Source organism: Dasypus novemcinctus, chromosome 13 (assembly GCF_030445035.2).
Source record: "Dasypus novemcinctus isolate mDasNov1 chromosome 13, mDasNov1.1.hap2, whole genome shotgun sequence".
NCBI lineage: Eukaryota > Metazoa > Chordata > Mammalia > Cingulata > Dasypodidae > Dasypus > Dasypus novemcinctus.
In genome coordinates, this window is record NC_080685.1 from 36,751,669 (window position 1) to 36,776,761 (window position 25,093).

Consider the following 25,093-nt stretch of genomic DNA (forward strand, 5'->3'; position numbering starts at 1 on the left):
CCCTCCTCCCAGCCGCGGCACTGCCCCGCGCGGGGCGGCGGACGCGCTCACACCAAGAGCCCGTCCTTGACCCGCAGCGGCCCCTGGGTGCAGTCGGCCGGCTCCGCGCTCTTGACCTTGACGTAGACCGGGGAGGGGCCCGCTTCGCAGGCGGCGGCGGCGGTGCAGGGCGCCAGGGCCATGTCCTCGGGGCCGCCGCAGGGCGGAGGCGCGTACTTGCTGCGCAGGAAGCGGCTCACGTTCTGCGTCGGGTACCCCAGGAGGTGGGTGACGCGGCTGCCGCGCCCGCTGGCCTTGCACCCGGGCGCCACGGCGTCCTCTCTGCGGGAGACAACAGGGGCGGGTGAGCGCGCTCCTCCGCGGCGCGGCGTGGGCACGGCCTGGGCAGAGCCGGGGACCCTCGGCAACCTCTTCTCTCCGGCGCCTCCCTCCACCTGGCCCTCCCCTCTCTGGACCCTCGGCCTCGACTACGCTCCTCTCTGCCCCCTCCGCGCCTGGCGACCCCGCCGCGGTCCCCGGAGGCCATCAACCCCAAGCCTCCAGACGCAGCTCGGCCACCTCTGTCCCGACCGCCCAGGGCAGGCAGCCCCGTCCAGGCGCCCCCCAGTCCCTGTGTATTAGCGGAACCACCGCCTCCACCAGAAGGAGCTGCTTTTCCTGTCCTTCTTTCCTTAACTAACCCTGACCTTGCCCTTTCTTCTCACCTCCTGTTCCTCAGTCTTCTCCATCCTTTCCAGAATCTCCAGGCAATGCAGTTATTAGCACTGCTAGACGTGTTCTATTTCTATTTCGAGTTTGTTTCTAATATGTTATTGGCACTGTTAACTCTTAAATAAGCATGTCCATAGTTCTCACCGGCGGGGTACAGGGGAAACAAGAAAACAAACAAACAAAAACAACAAGAATAAAACAGGCTCTGCCCTCCGGGAGCTTACAGTCTAGACAAGACCGACTGGCAGTCAGAGAAGTGCCTAGACAGGAGAGAAAAGGAGGAGCAGGGATGGCAAGGGCCAGAGACAGAAAAGCCATGCAGCGTGGGGCAGGTCGACATGCTGCGGTCCCAGCACTCCATGGCAGGGTTGGGGTGGGGGTTTACAATCGGCCGTGGCTGGCAGGGGTGGGGAGGGCCAGGGTGCCGTTCCCCCGCCCCTCGGTAGCATGCAGCACTCATCAGGTTTTACCTGATCTCACTAGCTATGTCACAGGCCCCTCTGCCGCCCCCTGCCCCTCCGCTGGTGCGGTAGCACAAAGGATTGAGGGTGCCTTCAGCCCCGTTGCTCTCGCAGCAGCAGCAGCAGCAGATGAGCCCCCAGATGCCCACCATCAGGCAGCCCAGCAGGAGCCGGGAGTCCAGCATGGTTCTGATGATCATGCCCACACGCCTGGAGTCTGTGGAGAGAGGCGGAGACTGGTCCGGCTTTGCTGTCCCTGACACCTGCCTGACGGAGCCAGGCAGGGGGTCTCTGGGCCCTGGGACATCCAGTACGGAGACTATGGAGAAAGGATTGCATGCTTCTCCCAGGGCTTCCCACCTGCTCTGGGCTGAGGCCTATGGACTGATGGTAGTGGGCTTACTGCCCAGGTGCCCCCAATCCAACTCTCCCAGCTACTGGCTCCCCTGCACCCACCTGAGACCTTTACCTCTACCACCACACACTGCAGCCCACGTGACTGACCACTGTGCACTGACACAGCCTTATGGGAGATGTTCTTCAACACCAGGTCTCCGTTGCTCAGGCCTGAAGCTAAGGAGCATTGGAGGACTGTGGTGAGAATGAGGGGCCTGGCCCCAGAGCTCCAACACCAGCCATGAGTTGGGGGTGGGACACCCAGCCTAGAGGGAGGGAAGATGTATGTGCATGCACACACACAGACAAGCAGGTCCACTCCATTCTCCAGGTGAGTCACCTCCCTTCTGAGGCAGAGGCAAGGAAAGCCCCCACCCCAGCCCCCAGCCCTGCCCCAGCCCCTACCCCAGAAGTACCAAGACAGAGACATCATTAATTCACTCTGTGGCCTTAGGGAAATTAGGTCTTTCTGAGCCTCGGTCTCCTCATTTGTACAGTGAGGATATGGTTAGACCAGAGAAGCTCAAAGGCCCCTTCTTTCTCTGATAGTCTTTGTTTGATTCTGAGTAATGTGCAGTTTCTCTGTGTGCCAGGGGTTTTACAATGCCTTGTCCCATTTAATCCTCACATGCATGTGGAAGGTAGATATTATTCCCTTTTCATGCACGAAGAAAGAAAACCAGAGAGGTTAAGCAATTTTCCTGAGTCTTCAAGCCAGCCAGGGCCCAGCTCTGCCTTAGACTGTGCTTCTTTCACATTCACCATGCTGCTTCTGACCAACTCCCCACTTCTGCTGCCTCCTCTTCTTCCCTCAATAGCAACTGCTGGGAAAAAGCCCAGAGAATGGGTTTCCCACAGGGTTCCAGGTTTGGCTTGGTGCTCCTGATGACCCAGGAAGCCCCAGCAGGTCCCAGACTCCCTGATCTTCCTTCTTTTCATACCCATTCTCCCCAAATCAGTGTCCCCCTCACCTTGGTTCATGGAGCCATGAAAAGACTCCTGGTAGGAGAGCTCAGAGTGGAAGCTGTGCTGGGAGTGGTAGGACCCAGCCCAGTAGGATGTGCCTGCTGGTCTTGGCCCACTTGTAGGAGAGGGGCAGGGAGCCCCTATTGGCAAAACACTTCAGCAATATGTGGTTGCCACACATCACGCGGCCGTTGGTCCAGCACATGGGCACCACAGGCCATGCTGTGGGGAAGCAGGCAGTTGTGAGCCAGCACCCGGCCAAGAGGCAGAACCAGGCGGAGGGCGGCCAAGCTGGCCTTGGCTCTGAAGTCAGGGAAAGGCTGCCCAGAGGAGTCTGGCCATACTTTGGACTGTGACAATGACTTTCCAGCTGGCCATGGTGGTCTTCTTGACCCGATACTCATAGGTGGCTGTGTCAGATACCTGCAGGTTCATGAGGTTGATGGAGGCATCAAACTGGCTGGGGTCCGAGGCTGCAAAGCACACCCTCTGCTGCAGATGGGGGAAGTTGCCATGGTTGATCCTCTTGTCCTGGTAAGTAAAGAACTGGGAAGAAGAGAGGAAAACAGGTGGTGAGGCAGGCAGAGCAAGGAGGGCAGGGTGGGCAGCTGCCCTGGGCAATTCACTGAACTGTCCTGAGTTTGTTTTCTCCCCTGGAAAATGGGAGTGATGATGCCCGAGCCACTGACCTTTTACAGAATGTGTGGAGATCAGATGAGAGCAAGCACTTTGGAAAGTATAAAGTCAGGCTGGAATTTAGGGAGGTGGGGCAAGATGACGTCTGAGTAAGTACACCATAATCATCTCTCTTATGAAAGACCAGCTGTATGGTGACAGAGTCCAACAGGAACAGGCTGTTTCGGGAACCTGCAGGGCAGGAGATGTCTGGACATTGATCTGGAGAGACTGCAGCAGAATCGGTGTTTGCTCAAGGTAGAACTGTGGGTTTCTATCACTGAACACAGAAGCTGTGGGAAGGTAAATCCCTCTCCCCCCCCCCCCAGGGCTAAGAGCAGAGGTGTTCACTGAGAACTACTGGTCGTGGGGTGGAGTTTCCAAGCCCTGTGTCCCCCAAACGCGTGAACCACAAGCCTGTGTCTCCTGAACCCCTGAGGCCCTCACTAAATACCCCGAATCCACATTCTCCTGGACCGCTGTTTCCCAAGCCCAGCACTCCCAGAAATCTGGCATTCCCCTACACCTCCAGACACTGACTGTGGAAGAGTTTAGGTGGGAGGTGCAGAGGGGCCAAGGAGGGCAGGTTCATTTTCCTGGACCCCCTCCCCCCTTTCTACTGAGTTTGGAGGAGTTATTAGCTGACTTGGGAGAGCCTAGGAATGGAGAAGAGGCAAATCTGGTGAGAGAGCCCAATTTACCTAAATGCCATGGGATAGGAAACTTCGTCTGGGAGAAGGTGGAGTCAGAAAATTAACTAGTCCCCTTGTAGCACAACTAAGGGAGAGGAACAGTAGGACGTGCTTTACAGGCTTCCAATAGCATATTTAGGGTTCCTGGCAGGGGTGGGTGTTCTCAAGAAATTAAGAGTCATTATTTTCTCAGGTGAGTTTGTTTCACCAGAGACCCATTTGAATTTCTTACAGGAACCCTCATCCAGCCTTCCCGCTGCCTTGGGAGAGAAGGAAGTGAGGAAGGAAGAAAGGTGCAAGGTCAGACTCCTAAGCAGGTTATTCAATTGCAAAGAGGATTCTTTGCCTGGGGCCTTGTCTGGTCTTTTCTGTTGGTCTGGTTTCTTGTTTTTTCTTCCTCTTTATCCCCCCAACTGCCCTTTTTTTTTTTTTTTTTCTTTTTTCTCCCCCTCTCTGCTTTTTTTTCCTTCTCTCTTTCTCCTTTTTTCCCTTTTTTCTTTTTTTCTTTTAGTGCTGCAGACAACATTTCTTATTTGCTGTGCTTCCTCATCCTTAATTTTCTTTTTTCTATGTGTACTGATTTTGGCTACCAATGCTATCCCCTTTCCTTTACATCATTCTCTTCTCCATCATTTATTGTTTCTCTTACATTTCACCTCTTTCTGTTTAACCCCCAAGATTTCTGACTTTTTATCTCTAATACCTCTAATCTGTTTTCTATCATTTATTCACTCATTATATTATTGTCCTCTCTTTTCTTTTTCCCTCTCTCCTGACCACACTGACCTTTGAATTCATAGTATATTCCTCCCCATATTCAGTTGAATATCTCATTATAGGTACTCCACTTTTTTATGGTTATAACTATACACAGCTTCCATGAGTTCTATATACATTCTCCTAAATCTCACATGGTTCTTCTGCTAACACTCGCTATCAATACTACTATTATATTTTTCTTTTATTACCTCTTTTGCTTTCTCTGGACCTAATATTTTCCTTTGAGGGAACATAGCCAACAACAAGGAAATAGAATAAGAAGAAAAAAGTGATAAAATACTTAACACACACACATACAAAAACAACTTATTAAACCACAAGTCTAGAATAAGATGATCAACAGAATAAACCCAGAAAGATAAAATGATGACCAGACAGCAACAAAAAACTACAGATCATACCAATAATCAGGAAAACATGGCCCAATACAATGAACAAACTAAAAACCAGAAAGAGAAGTGGAACACCGAACAAGTAATTAAAGCACTCAAAACATGTATCATGGACCAATTCAATGAAGTGAAGGAAGAGATCAAATGTATTAAGAAAACACTTGGAGAGCATACAGAAGAAATTGTGGTCATGCACAAAAAGATCACAGAGATGATGGGGATCAATAGCACAATCCAAGAAATCAAATATATACTCTCAGCAAATAACAACAGATTTGAAGAGGCAGAGGAAAGAATTAGTGATGTGGAAGATAGTACATCTGAAATCAAAGAGATAGTAGAATTAATCAATAAAAAGATAGAAAAAATCTAGCAGGGACTTAGGGACCTGAATGACAATGCAAAATGCACAAGTGTATGCATTATAGGCATCCCAGAAGGAGAAGAGAAGGGAAAGGGGACAGAATGGGTGTTGGAGGAAATAATGGCTGAAAACTTCCCAAACCTGTTGAGGGAGATGCATGTACATGCCCAGGAAGCACAGTGCACCCCAAACAGCATAAATCCCAACAGGCCTACCCCAAGACCTATACTTGTCAAAATATCCAATGCACAAGACAAAGAGAAAATGGTAAAGCAGCTAGAGAAAGACAGCCATCACATACAAGGGAGGCTCCATAGGTTTAAGTGCTGATTTCTCATCTGAAACCATGGAGGCAAGAAGACAGTGGTATGACATAGTCAAGGTACTAAAAGAAAAGAATTTCCTACCAAGAATACTCTATCCAGCAAAGCTAGCATTCAAAAATGATGGAGAATTTAAAATATTCACAGATAAACAGAAACTGAGAGAGTATGCCAACAAGAACCCTGCCCTTTAAGAAATATGTTCTGCAGGAGGAAAGAAACAAACAGGAGAGAAAGAGTTGGAGAAGAGTGTAAGAACAACTAAAACTACAAAAGGAGAAAAAAGATCAAACAACATAAGACAAACACAAATCAAAAGAAAATATGGCTAATATAAGTAATTCCTTGAAAGTAATAACAATAAATATCAATGGATTAAGCTCACCTGTTAAGAGACACAGATTGGATGACTGGATAAGGAAATATGACCCATCTATATGCTGTCTACAAGAAATTCATCTTAGACTCAGGGATTCAAGGAAGTCAAAAGTGAATGGCTGGAAAATAGTCTTATAAGCAAACAATAACCAAAAAAGTGCAGGAGTAGCTATATTAATATCAGACAAAATAGACTTTAAGTGCAAAATAATTGGGAGATACAAAGATGGACACTACATATTAGGGAAAGGGATAATCTCTCAAGAAGAATGAACAATCATAAACATTTATGCTCCTAACAAGGGCACCTCCAAAAGCATGAGGCAAACACTGGAAAAACTAAATGAGAGAATAGATGCCTCTACAATTATAGTGGGGGATTTTAATACGCCGCTATTAACTTTGAACAGAACATCTCAAAAGGGAATCAATAAAGAAGCAAAAACTTTTTTACAGTATGTTAGAGGAACTGGACCTAATAGACATATACAGAACATTACACCCAAGGACAGCAGAACATATATTTTTCTCAAGTGCACATGGATCATTCTCCAAGATAGACCATATGCTAGGCCACAAGGAAAGTCTCAATGAATTCAGAAAGATTGAAATCATACAAAATAATTTCTCTGGCCACAGAAAAATGAAGCTGGAAATCTGCAAGGACCAAGGCCCAGATTTTGCAACAAAATATGGAAATTAAACAGCACATTCTTAGACAAACAGAGGTTCAAGGAAGAAATCTCAAAAAAAAATTAATAACTACCTTGAAACTAATGAAAATGATAACACAGTATACCAAAACTTATGGGACACAGCAAAAGCAGCACTGAGAGGGAAATTTATAGTCATAAATTCACAAATCAAAAAAGAAGAAAGAGATAAAATTAAAGAACTAACTGCACATTTGGAGGAATTAGTAAAAAAACAACAACAAAGTAACCCCAAAGAAAGAAGAAAGAAAGAAATAGCAAAGGTAAGAGAACTAAGTGAAATAGAAAATAAGAAAGCACTTGAAAAGATAAACAAAACCAAGAGCCAGTTCTTTGATAAGATCAAAAAAGTTGGCAAACTCTTACCTAGACTAACATAGAAAAAAAGGGAGAAGATGCAAATACACAAAATAACAAATGAAAAAGAAGATATCACCACTGACCCCACAGAAATAAAGACTATCATAGAGGATACTTTGAAAAACTATATTCCAACAAGAAGGGCAATTTAGAGGAAATGGACAAATTCCTAGAAACACATAAGCAGGCTATACTGACAGAAGAAGAAATTGATGATCTCAATGAGCCAATCACAAGTAAAGAGGTAGAATCAGTTGTTAAAAACCTCCCAAATAAAAAGAGCCCTGGGCCAGATGGCTTCACAGGTGAATTCTACAAAACATTCCAAAAAGAACTAATGCCAATCTTGCTGAAACTCTTCCAAAAAATCAAAACTGAAGGAACATTGCCTAACTCATTCTATGATGCCAAAATTACCCTAGTACCAAAGCCAAACAAAGACACCACAAGAAAGGAAAATTACAGATCAATTTCTCTAATGAACCTAGACACAAAAATCCTCAAAATACTTGCTAATCATATTCATCAACACATTAAATGAATTATACACCATGATCAACTGGGATTCATTCCAGGTATGCAAGGATGAATCAGCATAAGAAAATCGATCAATGTAACACATCATATAAACAGATTGAAGGAAAAAATCACATAATCATATCTAGAGATGCAGAAATAGCTTTTGACAAAATATAGCACCCATGCTTGATAAAAACACTTCAAAAGATAGGAATAGAAGGAAATATTCTGAACATGATAAAATGTATATATGAAAAAACCCACAGCTAACATCATTTACAATGGTGAAGTCCTAAAATCTTTCCCTCTAAGATCAGAAACAAGACAAGGATGCCCACTATCACCCCTTCTCTTTAACATTGTCTTAGAAGTACTTGCTGGGGCACTGAGGCAAGAACCAGATGTAAAAGGCATCCAAATTGGAAAGGAAGGAGTCAAAATTTCATTATTTGCAGATGACATGATCCTATACATAGAAAACCCTGAGAAGTCTACAAGAAAGCTTCCAGAACTCATAAATGAGTTCAGTACAGTCGCAGGTTATAAGATCAATGCGCAAAAAATCAGTAGGATTTCTGTACACCAATAATGAGCAAGCTCAGGAAGAACTCAAGAAACAAAAACCATTTTACAATAATAAATAAAAAAATCAAATACCTAGGAATAAATTTAACCAAAGATGGAAAAGACTTATACATAGAAAACTACACAACACTGTTCAAGGAAATCAAAGAAGACTTAAATAAATGGAAGAATATTTCCTGTTCATGGATAGTAAGGCTAAATACTATTAAGATGTCTATCCTACCAAAACTGACCCACATCCTCAATGCAATCCCAATAAAAATCAACACAGCATTCTTTAGGGAACTAGAAAGACTAGCTATGAAATTTATTTGGAAAGGAAAGAGGCCCCAAATAGTCAAAGACATATTGAAAAAGAAAAACGAAATTGAAGGAATCACACTACCTGACTTCAAAACATACTACAAAGTTACAGTAGTGAAAACAGGATGGTATTGGTACAAGGAGAGACACACAGACCAATGGAACCGAATTGAGAGTTCTGACATAGATCCTCATATATACAGTCATATAATATTCGATAAAGCCACCAAACTCTCTCAACTGGGAGAGAATGGCCTATTCAACAAATAGTGCCTGGAGAATTGGATATCCATATGTAAAAGAATGAAGGAGGATTACCATCTCATACCTTATACAAAAATCAACTCAAGATGGATCACTAAATATAAGAGCCAAGACCATAAAGACTTTGGAAAGCAGTGTAGGGAAGCATATACAAGACCTTGTAATAGGAAATGGCTTCATGAACTTCATACCAAAAGCATGAGCAGCAAAAGAATGGATAGATAAATGGGACTTCCTCAAAATTAAAGCCTTCTGTACCTCAAAGGAGTTTGTCAAGAAAGTGAAAAGAGAGCCTACACAATGGGAGAAAACATTTGGTAACCATATATCTGATAGGAGACTTATAACCTGCATATATTAAGAACTCCTATATCTTGAAAATAAGACAAACAACCCATTTAAAAATGGGAAAAAGATTTGAACAGACACTTCTCCAAAGAAGAAATAAAATTGGCTAAAAAGCATATGAAAAAATGCTCCAAATCTCTAGCTATCAGGGAAATGCAAATCAAAACTACAATGAGATACCATCTTACTCCCATAAAATTGGCAGCTATGAAAAATACAGAAGACTGCAAGTGCTCGAGAGGATGTGGAGGAATGGGAACACTCATCCACTGCTGGTGGGAATGCAGAAGGATCCAGCCATTCTGGAGGACAGTTTGGCAGTTTCTCAAAAAACTAGCCATAGATTTGCCATATGGCCCAGCAATTCCACTGTTGGGTATATACCCAGTAGAACTGAAAACAAGGACACAAACTGATATATGCACACCAATGTTCATAGCAGCATTGTTCACTACTGCCAAAAGTTGGAATCAACCCAAATGCCCATCAACAGATGAATGGATAAATAAAATGCGGTATATACATACAATGGAATACTACTCAGCTTTAAGAATGAATACACTACAAACACACGTGATAACATTGATGAATCTTGAGAACCTTATGTTGAGTGAAGCAACCCAGGCATTGAAAAACAAATACTACATGACCTCAATGATATGAAATAAGTAAACCAAGTTGCCTCAGAGAGCTAGAGACTGGATGATAGGCTTAAAGGAAAATGGGGGGTAGAGGAAGGATGTAAGCTGACACCTACATGGGTGAAGTCTATGATAAGCTGGAGGTAAGTATTTGTACAAGGAAGGGATAAAGTGGGGGAATAGGGTTACCTTTGGGTGGGGGTTTGTGGGCTTGAGGGGGACTAGGGATGGGAGGATGGGTAATATGACCCAAGAAATTGGGGTAGGGTGGGGGAACATATGAACATAGGAGGTTGCCAGGTATGTGTTTGAGAGTATAATGATGAGAAAACTTTTTTGAAAATATAATAAGAAAGGTTACCTGTTTAAAATGCTTAAAGAGGAGAATCTGACACAGGACAGCCTTCTCGGGAGTGGGTGAGTGCTCATTTTGTCATAATGTGTTATATCATTGGATGGAGACCCATACAATGAGAGTGATGATATACCCACATCCTGGGGAGGACTGATGTTCTCAAATAGAGGAAATTGTATCTCTTGAGAGAAACAGTGGCTCCCAATGCATTAGGGCAGTTGAGCATGTCAAGCCCTCAATATTCTTGCAAGTATCTCTGACATGTCCCTTCAACAATGAAGAGTGATTGTTACTGTTGGTCCTGAGGGTAGGAGGAAAGAAGTATTGAATAGGTGGAATCAGTGTTAACTGTGGGGCAATGGAAGTGTTCCACAAGATTATGGAAGAATGGATATAGGACATGTTAAATTACACCAAAAATATATAGGGGCCTATAGGCTAAAATGTAAGTCATAATGTAAAACATAAGATAACTAAAAATTTAGAAAATTGTATAATCTAAAATATAGACCACAATGCAAACCCAAGTGTAACCTTGTTTGAAAGCTATTGTCTCAGTATCTGTACAAAGGGACAAAGTGTCTGACGTTGAATATGTGCAAGTACTGTGTATTGTATATATGAATTACTGTGGTCTAAAACTTTTGTGAAGACAAGCTTAATAATTAGAAAAAGAAAAAAGAAAGGACATAGGCACTGAGGAAGAGATGGAAGAAGTTGCCTTGCCAATGTGCATACAGGGCAACACTTATTGCAGTGATAGAAGGCAAAACATCAAAAACAAAGCTTTTTCATTTTTTAATTTTTGATACCCCAATTTATTTTTACTTTCATTTTTCTAAATTAGTATGTAATCTACATCTAACCTTTAAATCCATCACTATATTCCATTTTACTATTAATGGAACCCGGCAATATATTGGACTTCATTTTCAGGGAGGTTTTGGACCACAGAGGGGTTTGATGGTAGCAGGGGAGGAATACTGGTGTGGGGTGTTATTGGTGGGGAGAGGGGTGCATGGTTGGGAGGGAGTTCTCCAGGGCATATATGCGGGGTGCATAAAAATTTTTGGATATTTTCATAGTGGTTACAGTTGGGAATGATGTCTAGGGGAGTGCTGAGATTCTGGTCAGGGGAGATGTGTTGCATTCCCTAATGGAACAGCAACAATCCCCCGAGTGCAATGGCTAAGACCAATAAGGAAGGATGGTCCAACACTGAGCCCTTGATGCTAACTAATGACTATGCTTGTGAGCCTGTGTGCCTGAAATAAGAACTAGGCCTAGAGCTGCAAGGTACCTAAGAGTTAGCTCCTCAGAGCCTCCTTGTTGCTCAAATATGGCCAGTCTTGAAGCCAAACTCAGCATGTAACTGCACTGCCTTTCCCCAGCATGGGACATGACTCCCAGGGATGAGCCTCCCTGGCACCGAGGGATTACTACCAAGTACCATCTGATGATGTGGCTGGAGAATGACCTTGAATAATAGGGTCAACTCAGACCAGCAGAATATCTCAGCCTACATGTACTATCAGGAGTTAAAAAATGCTTTTTGACCTTGAATAAAAGGGGGAAATGGAAAGGTCAGATGAGTTTATATGGCTGTGAGTCTCCAAAAAAGAGCTGGGAGATCATCAGAGGGGTTGCCCTTACACACACCTCAGCAGAGTCCCAGAGACAGCTAAAGGAGATACAACCCCAGGTGTTGGTTCTTCTGAGGGCTATAGAGACCCACAGGTTCTATGGTCATGGCAGATGGACTTCAGTGCCATGTCAGTTGGCCCTACTTTGGAGTTTGTGTTCCTGAGTGTGATGGAGTTGGACTTAGATATGATCTTTGTTCACAAGCCTCTCCTGTCACTTTTACCGGACCTGTGGTTGGTGCTGGTGTTTAGTGTATACTCGGGGGACCTGAATCTCTGGACTCTCCATGTGATAGCCAGGCTCTGAGCCTCAACAGACTTGCAACTCCTACCCTCTGGTTCATTGGACTTACCCCAGCCAGCTAACAGGGAGGTGAAGAAGGTCAACCACCACACCAGGGAGCCAAGAGTGCCCACAACTGCAAACAGGAGTGTTGCATCCATCATCCAAGTAGAATCTAAGCACCCTTTTGATACAGAGGTGGAGTGGACATAACCATCCCAAGGTCCACAGAATGGAGGAATAGAGTGTGGATTAGAGTGGACTTACTGATACTCTATTCTGGAACAATTGTGATTAGTAATGGAAGGAAATGTAGCATTGAGAAGAAGAAAGTGGTCATGGTAGCTACTGAGGATGGGGAGTAGGAAGAAGAGATGTGATGTGGGGGCATTTTCAGGACTTGGAGTTGTCCTGGGTGGTACTGCAGGGACAGTTACTGGACATTGTATGTCCTCCCATGCCCCACTGGGTAGACTGCAGGAGTGTGTATTCTATAATGTGGACCATTGACCATGTGGTGCAGCAGTGCTCAGAGATGTATTCACCAAGTGCAATGAATGTCCCATGATGTTGGAGGAGGTTGTTGTTATCAAAGGAGTGGGGTGAGGGGGGTGGGAGGGTATAGGGGACTTGATATTTTTTTAATGTAACATTAAAAAATAAATAAACAGAGACAAAGAAATTTTAAAAAATAAATAATATTTAATGTAATTTTGCCTGTCCTTACATATAGAGGTCTAATAAGAGCAGCTTTGAACCTCTGAAAAGAACAATTGACCATGGCAGGACTGGTTCTCACTGTCTAATATGAATAAAATAAGTAAAATGTGATTGTTGAGATTGATTGATAATGCTTTTAAGAAAAAATAAACTTTCATTGTTTTATACAAAAAATAAATAAAGTCAGACTGGGAACTTGAGGGCATGGGCCATTGGGCTTCTTCCCTTTGGTCTGAGGTGGGAAGAGGGGCCTTGATTGTGACTGCAGAGTTCTCTTCTCATCCCTCTTGCCCCAGGGAGAAGGTCATGGTCTCGTTGCCTTATCTGCCCTCCCTCTCCCCCAGGGTGTTGCTGCCCAACAGGAAAACACTATGGAGTGTAGAAAAAGGGGAACTTTGGGTCCAGTGCTCACCACATTCTCAGGATGGGCAGGGTCTGAGTTGACCTGCATCCACTCGATGTCCAGCCCATTGGGACTATAGTCCTCTGGGTCCAGGATGTAGGGGCAGCCCAGCCTCCCGTTATCACCTTCCACCAGATACAAGATCTCCTGGCCATCCCCGTTGATCCGCACAGCTGACGGTAGTGCTGAGGGAAAGGAGGGCAGGTGGGGTGAGGGGAGCACACCCGGGGCTTGGGTGGTCAGCTCCAGACCCTCCCTTCCACCTTTCTTTGTCAGGTGCAACACAGGGCTCAGTGAGGGTTCCATAGGGAAGAGGGGTTGCTCCGTGTGTGTATGTGTTATCTGTTTGTGCATAAATTGGTATCTGCATATCTGTGCACACTTGTGTACTCTTGTGTATGTATGTATGCATAGTCATGTGCTAGTGTCTGTACATGCTTGTGTACACATATATATTCTACTTGTGCAAGAGTGCATCTATCTATTGAAGGAGGGTGAGGAAGAAAGAGAGGAATATTAGTACCCATTTCTCTCAGCCCTATAACACGTCACACTGCCAGTACTTCAGCTTCTACATTAGCTGACAAGTATTCAAGCTCTCTGTCTTCAATTGATTGTGGTTATGTCTTATTTTTCCACAGGTACCTGTAAAGTTTTCCATCCTGTGTCAAAGACCTTAAGAAAGAAAAGAAAAGTGCATCCAAATCCTGTTTGTATATAGATGGTGTGCATGCTTGTACATTTACGTGATTTTACTTATGCATATATGAATATGTATACACATGTCCACTGTGTATTTTTGAATATCGTGGCTGCTATCTGTATCTAAGACTATGCATGTGCATGATCAGGTAGGTGACTTATTTATTTCCAGGGTAGTGTGAGCAGGGGAGCAGCTTATATGGCTGCTTGAGTCAAAGAGGTAGCAGGGGGAAGGGAAGAGATAAGGGGCCATGATTTATGGTTAGTACATGGATTCTGTGAGCTGCATGGATTATGGGGTTCTTTGAAGTGGGCAGGGAATCCTTGTGATTCAGTTCATTAATTAGCAACAAGGATGGGTAGGTAGGATTGTAGCCATCTGGTGAGCAGCAGGTTTTGTTGGTGTTAGCTGGGGACCTTTGTTCCTTGTGCTCTGAGGCAAGGGGACTTTTCATCACCACAAAGGATTGTTGGTAGGCCAGCTTACTTCAGTCAAACTCTGTTTCTTGTTTATATGTCCCAGGATAGAATGGAAGCTCAAGAAATTCAAGGTGATTAGTAAAGTCATTTACCATTCCAATTTTACATTCCCTCCTTTTGGTAAAGGGAGTCCTTTGATTCCCAGAAGACCAAGCGTTTCTAGCCTGGGGTTTTACAGACTGATACCTTAAAGCTACAGGGGATAGGAGAAAAAGTCTAGTGGCTTTGATGCACTGTGTATTGAAGTTTGTGGTGATGCAGATAACCGTGTATCTGTGTCTGTGCCTGAAAGCATAGAGAGAACATGGTGATGTAAGTGCCCTGGTGGAAGAGCCTGGCTGATTACAAGCAGCCTCTGACTGGGCTGAGTGAGGTGTTCCTGCCTGGAGGCAGGAGTTTGGACAACAATGTCCTCTGGGGTCCTTTTCTAGCCTGCAGAGCTGAAGACTGGGTGTGTCTGTGTACCAGTGTGTGTGACTGTGTGTGTGCATCTGTGCAGGGCAGTGCATGTCTGTGTCATATGCCTGGATGTGATAGCGTGTGATCGTGTGAGACTGTGTGTGCCTATGTCTGTGCAAGTGGTCTGAGTGATAGCACATGCTTAGGCATGGCAGAGGATAGTGACCATGGCTGTGACCTGGGGCACAGTGTGGGTGTGTGTCTGTGGAATAGTGAGCAATGGTGCAGACCTGGGACTGGCCAAATATATGTGTGGGATGTGTGAGCCTTGTGTGACTATGCATGGCGATGTGGACTGTATTTCTTTCCCCTTGTGAGATTGTGTGGCTCAGGTACAGCCACCCACCTGTGCTTGCTCCCATTGGACTGCTGCCCAGCCTTCACTCTGAGTCAGGAGCTGACCAGCTCCTGGCATTGCCACACATTCCCTGGGTGATGACAGCCTCTGTGTGCTTCCTTGGTGGACCAGCGGGCAGCCCCTGGGTGAGGAACCAGGATCTGGAAGCTTAGCACTGAGCTTCTCTCTCCCTACCCCAAGGCCCCAGGCAAGCACTAGCCCCAACCAGTTGAACCTAAAAACAGAGACTTAGGAGGGTGTGTGCCTGTGGCCCCACCCTCAGCACCTGGGTTCCCCCTCCCAGTCCTGAAACTCTCTCCCCACAGGGCAGCCCCACACCACCCCCAGGCCCCTTGCCTTGATGGGCTCACCCTCTGGGTACTCCAGGTTAACAGTCAAGTCCTCTGGAGTTCCAGCACCGAGTGTCACAGCTCACTGCTTTTCCCTGCTCTGTCTCTCTCCTGAGACCACATCCATGCTGAGAGCTGCTCCCACACACAGTTACACACAGCTGTAGCCAAACAAATCAGCACCCAGACACACTCTTACAAGCCTTCACCATTCAGGGACTTATCTACACAGACCCACCGAATGCACACACAGGCACTTCAGATCCAGACAGACGTCTACAATCAAACAGATCCAAAGGACACTCCCACTGCAAACTCTCATCGTACCTGTGTATGTTCACGCAAAACCAGACATACCTGCGGAGCCCTACCTGGCAGGCTTGGCCTGGCCTGACTCTAGAGGCCAGCAGGAGCCCCTTCAACACCAGGTATCACCGGACATGCCCCTCAGATCCCTACTGAGCCGTCATCCATGCCTTGACCCCACTATGCTTCAGGGTGACCCAGCGCAGGCTGGCTGGCTGATGTGGCACTAATGGAACCTGGTGATGCCTTATCTAGCCCCAGGCCAAGAGAACATGCACTCATTCCTGAAATAAGTATCCTGATGCCATCTGCCAGATCCTGGGGTGGCACAGGGCAAGCCAGGGTTGAGCCAGAAGCAGTGGGAGAGCAGTCTCTACCCTGGGGAAGGGCTGCAGGAAGCAACTTAGAACAAGAGGGCTCTTTTTCCCAACACCATGGGGGCCAGCCAGGGAGGAGGGTACAATTCAGGGAAAGGGGGTTGGAAGGAGGGGCAGGAGCTGGAAAAAAGGTGCCTCCACCCTGCACCAGGCTGCGTGTCTTCAATCAATTGTCCCAGGCCAGGGAGCCTCACCAGCTTTGCAGTCTCCTTGGAAGCTTTCTCAGTCCCCTCCCAAAGGCCCCAGACTGTTTTCATCCCCCTCACTCTCCTTAGGGCTTTGGCTCTGGTGTCTCACCTTGATCCCTTTGCTGCATCACTGAGGAAATACTTCCAAAGAATATAAGAGAATAAAGAAGCTGGAGAGATGGGAGAAGGCCAGGGTGGATGAAGACAGGGACTGGGGAGGTCACAACAAGCTCTCCGAGGAAGAGGACAGTGGGGGCAAATTGCTGCCCCCAACCCCAGCACCAGGGACTGCACAGGAGGGGTGTCACCTCAATAGTACTGTGTGCTTTCACCCTGTACATTCTGTCTGAATTGTTAAGCTGCTTGCAGAGCTCCTAACCTCTGGAGATGGGTAGGGGAAGGGAGTAGAGGGAGAAAAGGTGGCTCCTGCAAGAGGGTTGTATAATCTGGTTTCTCTAGGGAAACAGAATCAAAAAGGGATATCTGTCGATAGAAAGAGATTTATCAGAGCCACTCATATAGCCGTGGGGATGTGCAAGTCCAGGGCCCCCAGGCAGGCTGCAACCGGGGACTCAATGAAAGTCCAATGAAGGTTCTTTATAAGGTCTGGGAGATGATGACTGTCCAAACACAAGCTGAGAAATTCTTTCTCAATGCTGGAATCACTTCCCCTTTTAAGGCATTCAACTGATTGGGTTAAGTATCACTCATTGCTGATGGCAATCTCCCTGATTGATGTAATTATAACCAGCTATTTATGATTTACCACTGCAGTAAAGTCAATGGTGACTAAAGTCCATAAATGCCCTTGTATTACAGTTAGCCCAGTGCTTGCTTGACCAAACAACTGGGCACAATTACCTGGCTGAGTTGACACAACCATACACATTACCTTAAACCATATTTAGTCTCTAAGTAAAAACAATAACAGACATGCATATATTTATTTATTTATTTATTTATTTATTTATTTATTTATTTATTTATATATTTCTGCCCAACAATGTTCAACTCTCCTGTGTACAACAGGAAATGCATTAATTCCACACAGAATAAGGTGCAAGTTTGTATTAGTCAGTCAAAGGGGTGCTGATGCAAAATACCAGAAATTGGTTGGTTTTTATAAGGGATATTTATTCAGGATAGGAGTGTACAGATACCAGGCCATGAAGCATAAGTTACTTCCCTCACCAACATCTATTTGGAGCAGGATGGCTGCTGATGTCTGCCAGGGTTCAGGCTTCATATCTTCCTGGGGCTTATTTTACTCTTGCTTCAAAGTCCCTTCCTTCCTGGGGCTGGCTTCTCTTTCCTCTGCATGCTGAATTCCCAGGGCTCCAGTTTAAGTCTTCAGCATCAAACTCTGAAATCAAAACTCCAACAGTAAAAGCCCTCAACTCTGTTCTTCCCATGCCTTTAATCTGTGAGTCCCCACCCACCAAGGGGTGGGGACTGAATGCCCTAATCATAACTCAATCATGCTCAGCTACAGATCAGATTACAAGCATAATCCAATATTTCTTTTTGGAATTCATCAATTATATAAAACTGCTACAAAGTTCTTGGATAATAGTCACTCAAATAGTATGACATGAAATGGATGCAACTTGTTATATGATAAGGTGAAAGTTTGGGGATGAAGACAAGGAAATTCATTTTATGTACATATACAATTATCATCATATAGAAACAAGGAAGAAAGATTCATGACCATTATAGTCCTTGTTTCAGTAACTGGTCATGTGGTCGAAGTTCGTATTTATCACTACCTTCTTCCACCACCCATTCCATGTTTCCATTACCCTCAGGAAGAATTTCAGCTGGCCATAGTTCTTTGCCTGGTGGAGTGACCCAAACTTTCATTCCTGAAGATTATGGGCCATTGTTAGTCCTGCTTTGATGGGGTTCTTGCAGTTTTCCATTGAATTTAATCATAGGACATGGCAGTACTAGGAGATGCCCTAGAGGTTCTCCCATAGTCCAGGCAAACTCTTCTTTACCACCATTATGTAGATGTAGTCCTATTTCCCCTTGATAGTCAGGATCAATCACCCCATCCAGTATAGTAATTCCCTTCTTTGACTATTGATTCAGGGGTAAGATGAGCACAAAGTGGCCAGGTGGCTGTTTTAACTTCCAGTTCAGTGGAATCATTGTTGTGTTCCCTGGTGACAGCACTCCTCCTTTTTGGACCAAACCCATAGACCAGCAGAGTTTAAGGTTGCAGAGATAGGAAGCAAAAATTATTCTAGTGAGTCACTAGGGGTAATTGTGAGTGGTGCCACTCCCATTTCCACCTCTTGATTCCTGGACCCATGGATCCTGATTATGGGAGAAACAGCACCATAGAGCAGATGGTGGTTTAAAGCATACAGAGCCTCCTGGAGAACATTGCCCCAGCCATGCAAGGTATTACCACCTAGTTAGTGCCTAGTTGAGTCTTCAAAAGGCCACTCCGCCATTCTATCAATCCAGCTGCTTCAGGGTGAAGGGGAACATGGTAAGACCAGTGAATTCCATGGCCATGTGCCCATTTCCACACATCATTTGCTGTGAAATAGGTTCCTAGATCAGAAGCAATGCTGTGCAGAATGCCATGTCAGTAGATAAGACATTTGGTAAGTCCATGGATGGTAGTTTTGGGAGAAGCATTGCATGTGGGAAATGCAAACCTGTATCCAGAGGGTGTGTCATTCCAGTTAAAACAAATTGCTGTCCCTTCCATGGTGGAAGTGGTCCAATGTAGTCATCCTGCCACCAGGTCATAGGCTGGTCAACCTTGAGGAATGGTGCCATATCTGAGGCTGAGGGTGGGTCTCTGCTGCTGGCAGACTGGTCACTCAGCAGTGGCTGTAGCCAAGTCAGCTTGGTAAGGGGAAGTCCGTGATGCTGAGCCTAAGCACAACCTCCATCCCTACCTCCATGGCCACTTTGTTCATGAGTCCACTGGGCAATGACAGGAGTGGCTGGGGAAAGAGGCTGGACATTAGCCACAGAGTGGGTCGTTTTATCCACTTGATTATTAAAATCTTCCTCTGCTGAAGTTACCCTCTGGTGAACATTCACGTGGGGCACAAAAATTTTCATGTTTTTTGCCCACTCAAAAGTCAATCCACATACTTCTTTCCCAGACCTCCTTCTCACCACTTTTCCAATCATGTTTCTTCCAAGTCCCTGACCATCCAGTCAAACTATTGGCAACAACCCATGAATAAGTGTACAAATGCACCTCTGGCCATTTCTTGTTCCAAGCAAAATAAACAGCCAGGTGCACTGCTCAAAGTTCTGTCCACTGGGAAGATTTGCCCTCACCACTGTCCTTCAGGGATGTCCCAGAAAGGGGCTGCAGATCTGCAGCTGTACACTTTTTGGGCAGTATGTGCATATCATGCAGAACCATCTGTAAACCAGGCCCAAGTTTTCTCTTCCTCAGTCAACTGATTGTAAGGGACCCCCCAAAAGGCCAAAGCTGTGGGCTGGGAAAGAGAAGGTAACATCACAGGGGTGGTGACCATGGTCATTTGAGCTACTTCCTCATGTAACTTACTCGTGCCTTCAGCACCCACTCAACCCCTATCTTGTATATACCACTTCCTCTTTATTACGGAGTGCTACTGTGCACACCCAAATTTATGGTTTGGTGGGTCAGACAATACCCAGCTCATCATAGGCAACTCAGGTCTCATGGTAACTTGATGGCCCATGGTTAAGTGTTCAGTCTCTACTAAGGCCCAGTAGCAGGCCAAAAGCTGTTTCTCAACAGGGTAGTAGTTATCTGCAGAGCATGGCAGGGCTTTGCTCCAAAATCCTAAGGATCTGCTTTGTGATTCTCCTATAGGGACCTGCCAAAGGCTCCAGGCAGCAACTCTATTTGAGATGGAAACTTCCAGCACCATTGGATCTACTGAATCATCTGGTCCAAGTGGCAGGGCAGCTTGCACAGCAGCCTGGACCTGACATAGAAGCTCTTCTTGTTCCAGTCCCCACTCAAAACTAGCAGATTTTCTGGTCACCTGGTAAATGGGTCTGACTAGCACACCCAACTGAGGAATGTCTTGTCTCCCAAATCCAAAGAGACCACCTAAGTATTGTGCCTCTTTTTTGGTCATAGGAGGAGCCAGATGCAACAGCTTATCCTTCACTTTAGAAAGAATATCTCAACATGCCCCACACCATTGGACACCTAGAAATTTCACTGAGGTGGAAGGACCTTGTATTTTAGTTGGATTTATCTCCCATCCTCTCTCACACAAATGCCTTAGTAATAAGTCTAGAGTCTTTGCTACTTCTTGCTCACTAGGTCCTATCAACATGATATCATCAATATAATGGGTCAGTGTGATGTCTTGTGGAAGGGAGAGGTGATCAAGATCCCTGTGGGCAACATTATAACATAGGGCTGGAGACTTGATATACCCCTGAGGTAGTACAGTGAGGGTATACTGCTGTCCTTGCCAGCTGAAAACAAACTGTTTCTGGTGTTCCTTACTAATAGCAATTGAGAAAAAAGCATTTGCCAAATCAACAGCTGCATACCAGCTACCAAGGGTATGTGTTGATTTGCTCAAGCAATGATACTACATCTGGGACAGCAGCTGCAATTGGACTCACCACCTGGTTTAGTTTACGATAATCTACTGTCATTCCCCAAGATCCATCTGTTTTCTGTACAGGTCAAATAGGAGAGATGAATGGGGATGTATCATCCTTGATGGCATCCATGTGGCATCCTTGATGGTGACACTATTTCTGCAATCCCTCCAGGAATCTGGTATTTGCTTTTGGTTTACTATTTTGCTAGGTAGGGGCAGTTCTAGTGGCTTCCACTTGGCCTTTCCAACTATAATAGCCCTCACTCCACAAGTCAGGGATCCAGTGTATAGATTCTGCCAGTTACTGAGTATGTTTATAGAAGTTATGCATTCTGGAACTGGGTAAATGCCACAGAAGGGGTTTGGGGACCCATTGGACTAACTGTGAGATGGACCTGAGCTAAAACTCCATTAATCACCTGGCCTCCATAAGCCCCTACTCTGATTGTTGGACCACAGTGACGTTTGTGTCTCCTGGAATTAATGTCACTTCTGAGTCAGTGTCTAATAATCCCCAAAATGCCTGATGATTTCCTTTTCCCCAAAACACAGTTACTCTGGTAACAGACTATAAATCTCCTTGGGGAAAAGTGAGAGGAAGATTAACAGTATAAATTTTGGGCAGTTTTTAAAAGGATCCTTCCCCAGGGAGACCTGGTCTCCTCCTCATTCAAGGGGCTCTGGGTCTATAAACGTTCTAAAGTCTGGGAATTGATTAAGGGGCGGTGATTCTCTGCATCTGTAATTTGAATTAGGGTTTCGTTCACTCAACCCAGAATTCTTCTGTTTATGCAGGTCCCAAAGAAATTTAGTAGACTGACTACTAGATACCCATGATGTATTAGCCAACACCATAAGTCTGCTCGACTCAGACTATATTGAGTGCTTTTTTGAAACTGCTTTTCATTGCATTAGCCACGCCCACCTTGACTTTGGCAATTAACTGCCGATATCTGACTTTTACCAGACCGATATCCAATCATCCCCATAATGTTTAAGATTCTAATTCCATCACAGCCCTCCCTACAGTAATATCTGAACTATAGAGAAGAGCAACCACAGAGCTCTTCAGGGACGATGGAGTTAGTCTTACAAATTTATTCTCACAGTCCTGGTTAAAGTTGTGTCCTCTGGGCATTCCTCAGCTGGGTGGGCACCTCTCAAATGGTAAATCCATTCTAGCATTCCAATCTCCCTAAGCCTTTGAATTCCCTCTTCTGCTGTGTACCAGGGCAAATCGGGCATCTCGGCCTCAGACATGCTAGGCCATCTTTTGGCCCATGTTTCAACCAGCCACCAGAACAAACTGTTTTTTGATTGTTTTTGTTTATTTGTTTGTTTTATTGATTTTGTAAAAATATTACATTAAAAAAATATGAGGTCCCATTCAACCCTACCACCCCCACCCCACCACTCCCCCCCCCCCCCCCAGCAACACTCACTCCCATCATCATGACACATCCATTACACCTGGTAAGTACATCTCTGGGCATCTCTGCACCCCATGGTCAATGGTCCACATCATGACCCATACTCTCCCACATTCCATCCAGTGGGCCCTGGGAGGATTTACAATGTCCAGTGATTGCCCCTGAAGCACCATCCAGGGCAACTCTAAGACCCAAAGGCGCCTCCACCTCTCATCTCTTCCTGCCATTCCCCATACCCATCAGCCACCATGTCCACTTTTCCCACTCCAATGCTACCTTTTCTCTGTGGACCTTGGATTGGTTGTGTCCGTTGCACCTCTATGTCAAGAGGAGGCTCAGATTCCACATGGATACTGGATGCAATCCTCTTGCTTTCAGTTGTAGACCCTCTAGACTCCATGGTGTGGTGGTTGTCCTTCTTCAACTCCATCTTAGCTGAGTGAGGTGAGTCCAATAAATCAGATTGTAGGAGCTGAAGTCTGTTGGGGCTCAGGGCCTGGCTATCATATTGTCAGTCCAGAGATTCAAATCCCCTAAATATATCTTAAATCCCAACACCAACTACAATTCCAGTAAAGTAGCATGAAAGTCTTGTGCAAAGAGATCCCATCTGAGTCCAGCTCCATCACGCGGAAACACCAGCTCCAAAGAAGGGCCATCTGATATGGCAGTAAACCCCATCTGCCATGACCATAGAACCCGTGGGTCTCTTTAGCCCTCAAAGGAATGAATACCTGGGGTTGTATCTACTTTATCTGTCTCTTAGACTCTGCTCAGTTGTGCTTAAGGGCAATCCTTCTGAAAGCCTCCAGACTCTTTTTTAGAGACTCGTAGCCATATAAACTCATTTCTCCTTTCCATTTCCCCCTTACATTAGGTCAAACAGCATTTTAAAGTCATGTTATTATATGTAGCAGGGATATTCTGCAGATCTGCATTGAACCTTCAATTCAAGGTCATTTCCCAGTTGCATCATCAGTTGGTACTTGGTAGCGATCCCTCGGTGCCAGGGAAGCTCATCCCTGGGTGTCATGTCCCATGCTGGGGGGAAGGCATTGCATTTACATACTGAGTTTGGCTTCGAGACTGGCCACATTTGAGTAACATGAAGGCTGTCAGGAGGAAATTCCCAGGCACAGTGCTGCTCTAGGCTTTGTTCTTATTTCAGGCATATAGGCTCACAAGCATAGTCATTAGTATCATGCTCTCACTGTTGGACCCTCATTCCTTCCTGGTCCTTACTGTTGCACCTGGGGGACTGCCACTGCTCCCCTAGGGGCCATGACAGAGCACCCCCAGCCAGGAACCCAGTACCCCCCCCAACTTTAGTTTTTAATTGTTGCCACTATGAGTATATCCAAACATTACCATGCACCCTGGACATATGCCCTGTATAGCTCCCTGTCAGCCCTGTATCACCTGCCAATAGTGTCCTATACCAGTATTCCTCCGCTGCCACTGCTGAACCACTCTGTGATCCAAAACCTCCCAAAAATTGAAGCCCAATATAATGTCAGGATCCCTTACTAGCAAAATGGGATAAGACGATGGGTTTAAAGGTCAGATACAGAATACATGTTGACTTGGAAAAATTCTACATCCTATCTTTTTCTTTTTTTTTTTCCCCTAATTATTGAACTTCTCTTCACAAGAGCCCTAGACCACAGCAATTCATATATACAATATACAGTACTCCCACACATCCACCATAGAACCTTTTCCCTTCCACAGTGATATTCTTATAACTTATTCATATCATATTTACTTAAAGTGATGTACAGACTCTGAGACAATAGCTTTCAAACAAGGCGACATCCACGCTTACATTGTGGTCCATACTTTAGGATATACAGTTTTCTAAATTTTTAGTTATCCTATGTTTTACATTATGGTTTACATTATTAGTCTGTCGTCCCCTATATGTTTATGGTGTAATATTACATGTTTTATATCCATCCCTGTGCACTCTCGTGAAACTCCTCTCTTACCCCACATTTACTTTGCTTCCACACATTTAGCATCCATTTTCCCATCCCCTTAGTGCCCACAGTGACAGCCAACCTCCATTTCCCGAGGAGCCACGTCCAGAGACACTTGCAACAGTGTTCAGGGCCCAACTTGCTCAACTGCCCCAATGCCCTGGGAGCCACCCTTTCTCTCGAGAGATACAGTTCCCTCTATTTGATGGCATTAGTCCTCCCCAGGATGTGGGTCCACCCCCACTCTCACTATTTGGGTCTCTACCCAATGGTACCACCCACTCTGGCAAAATGAGCATTCAGACATTTCCCAGGAGCCCGTCCCGCATCAGACCATCCCCTCCAAGCATCCTAAACAAGTAACCCTCTTAATTATATTTTGATACGATTTTCTCAGCATTTTACTCTCAACCAACACCTGACACTCTCCTATGTTTGTATGCTACCCCTCCCTCCCCCCACTTTTTGGGCAATATTACCCATCCGCCCATCCCCAGCCCCCCTCAAACCCGCAAAGCCCCACCCAAAGGCAACCCCTTGCCCCCATTTTATCTCTTCTTTGTGCAGAACAAACTTTTAGAGCCTTTGTAACCCCTCGAGCTACAGCATTGAATCCAG

The 25,093-nt window shown here is 45.3% G+C and overlaps 1 pseudogene; it reads right to left on the reverse strand.

Moving 5' to 3' along the window:
- Window positions 1-13,936, reverse strand: LOC101435849 (V-set and immunoglobulin domain-containing protein 8-like; annotated as a pseudogene).
- Between the last annotated feature and the right edge of the window lie 11,157 nt (window positions 13,937-25,093).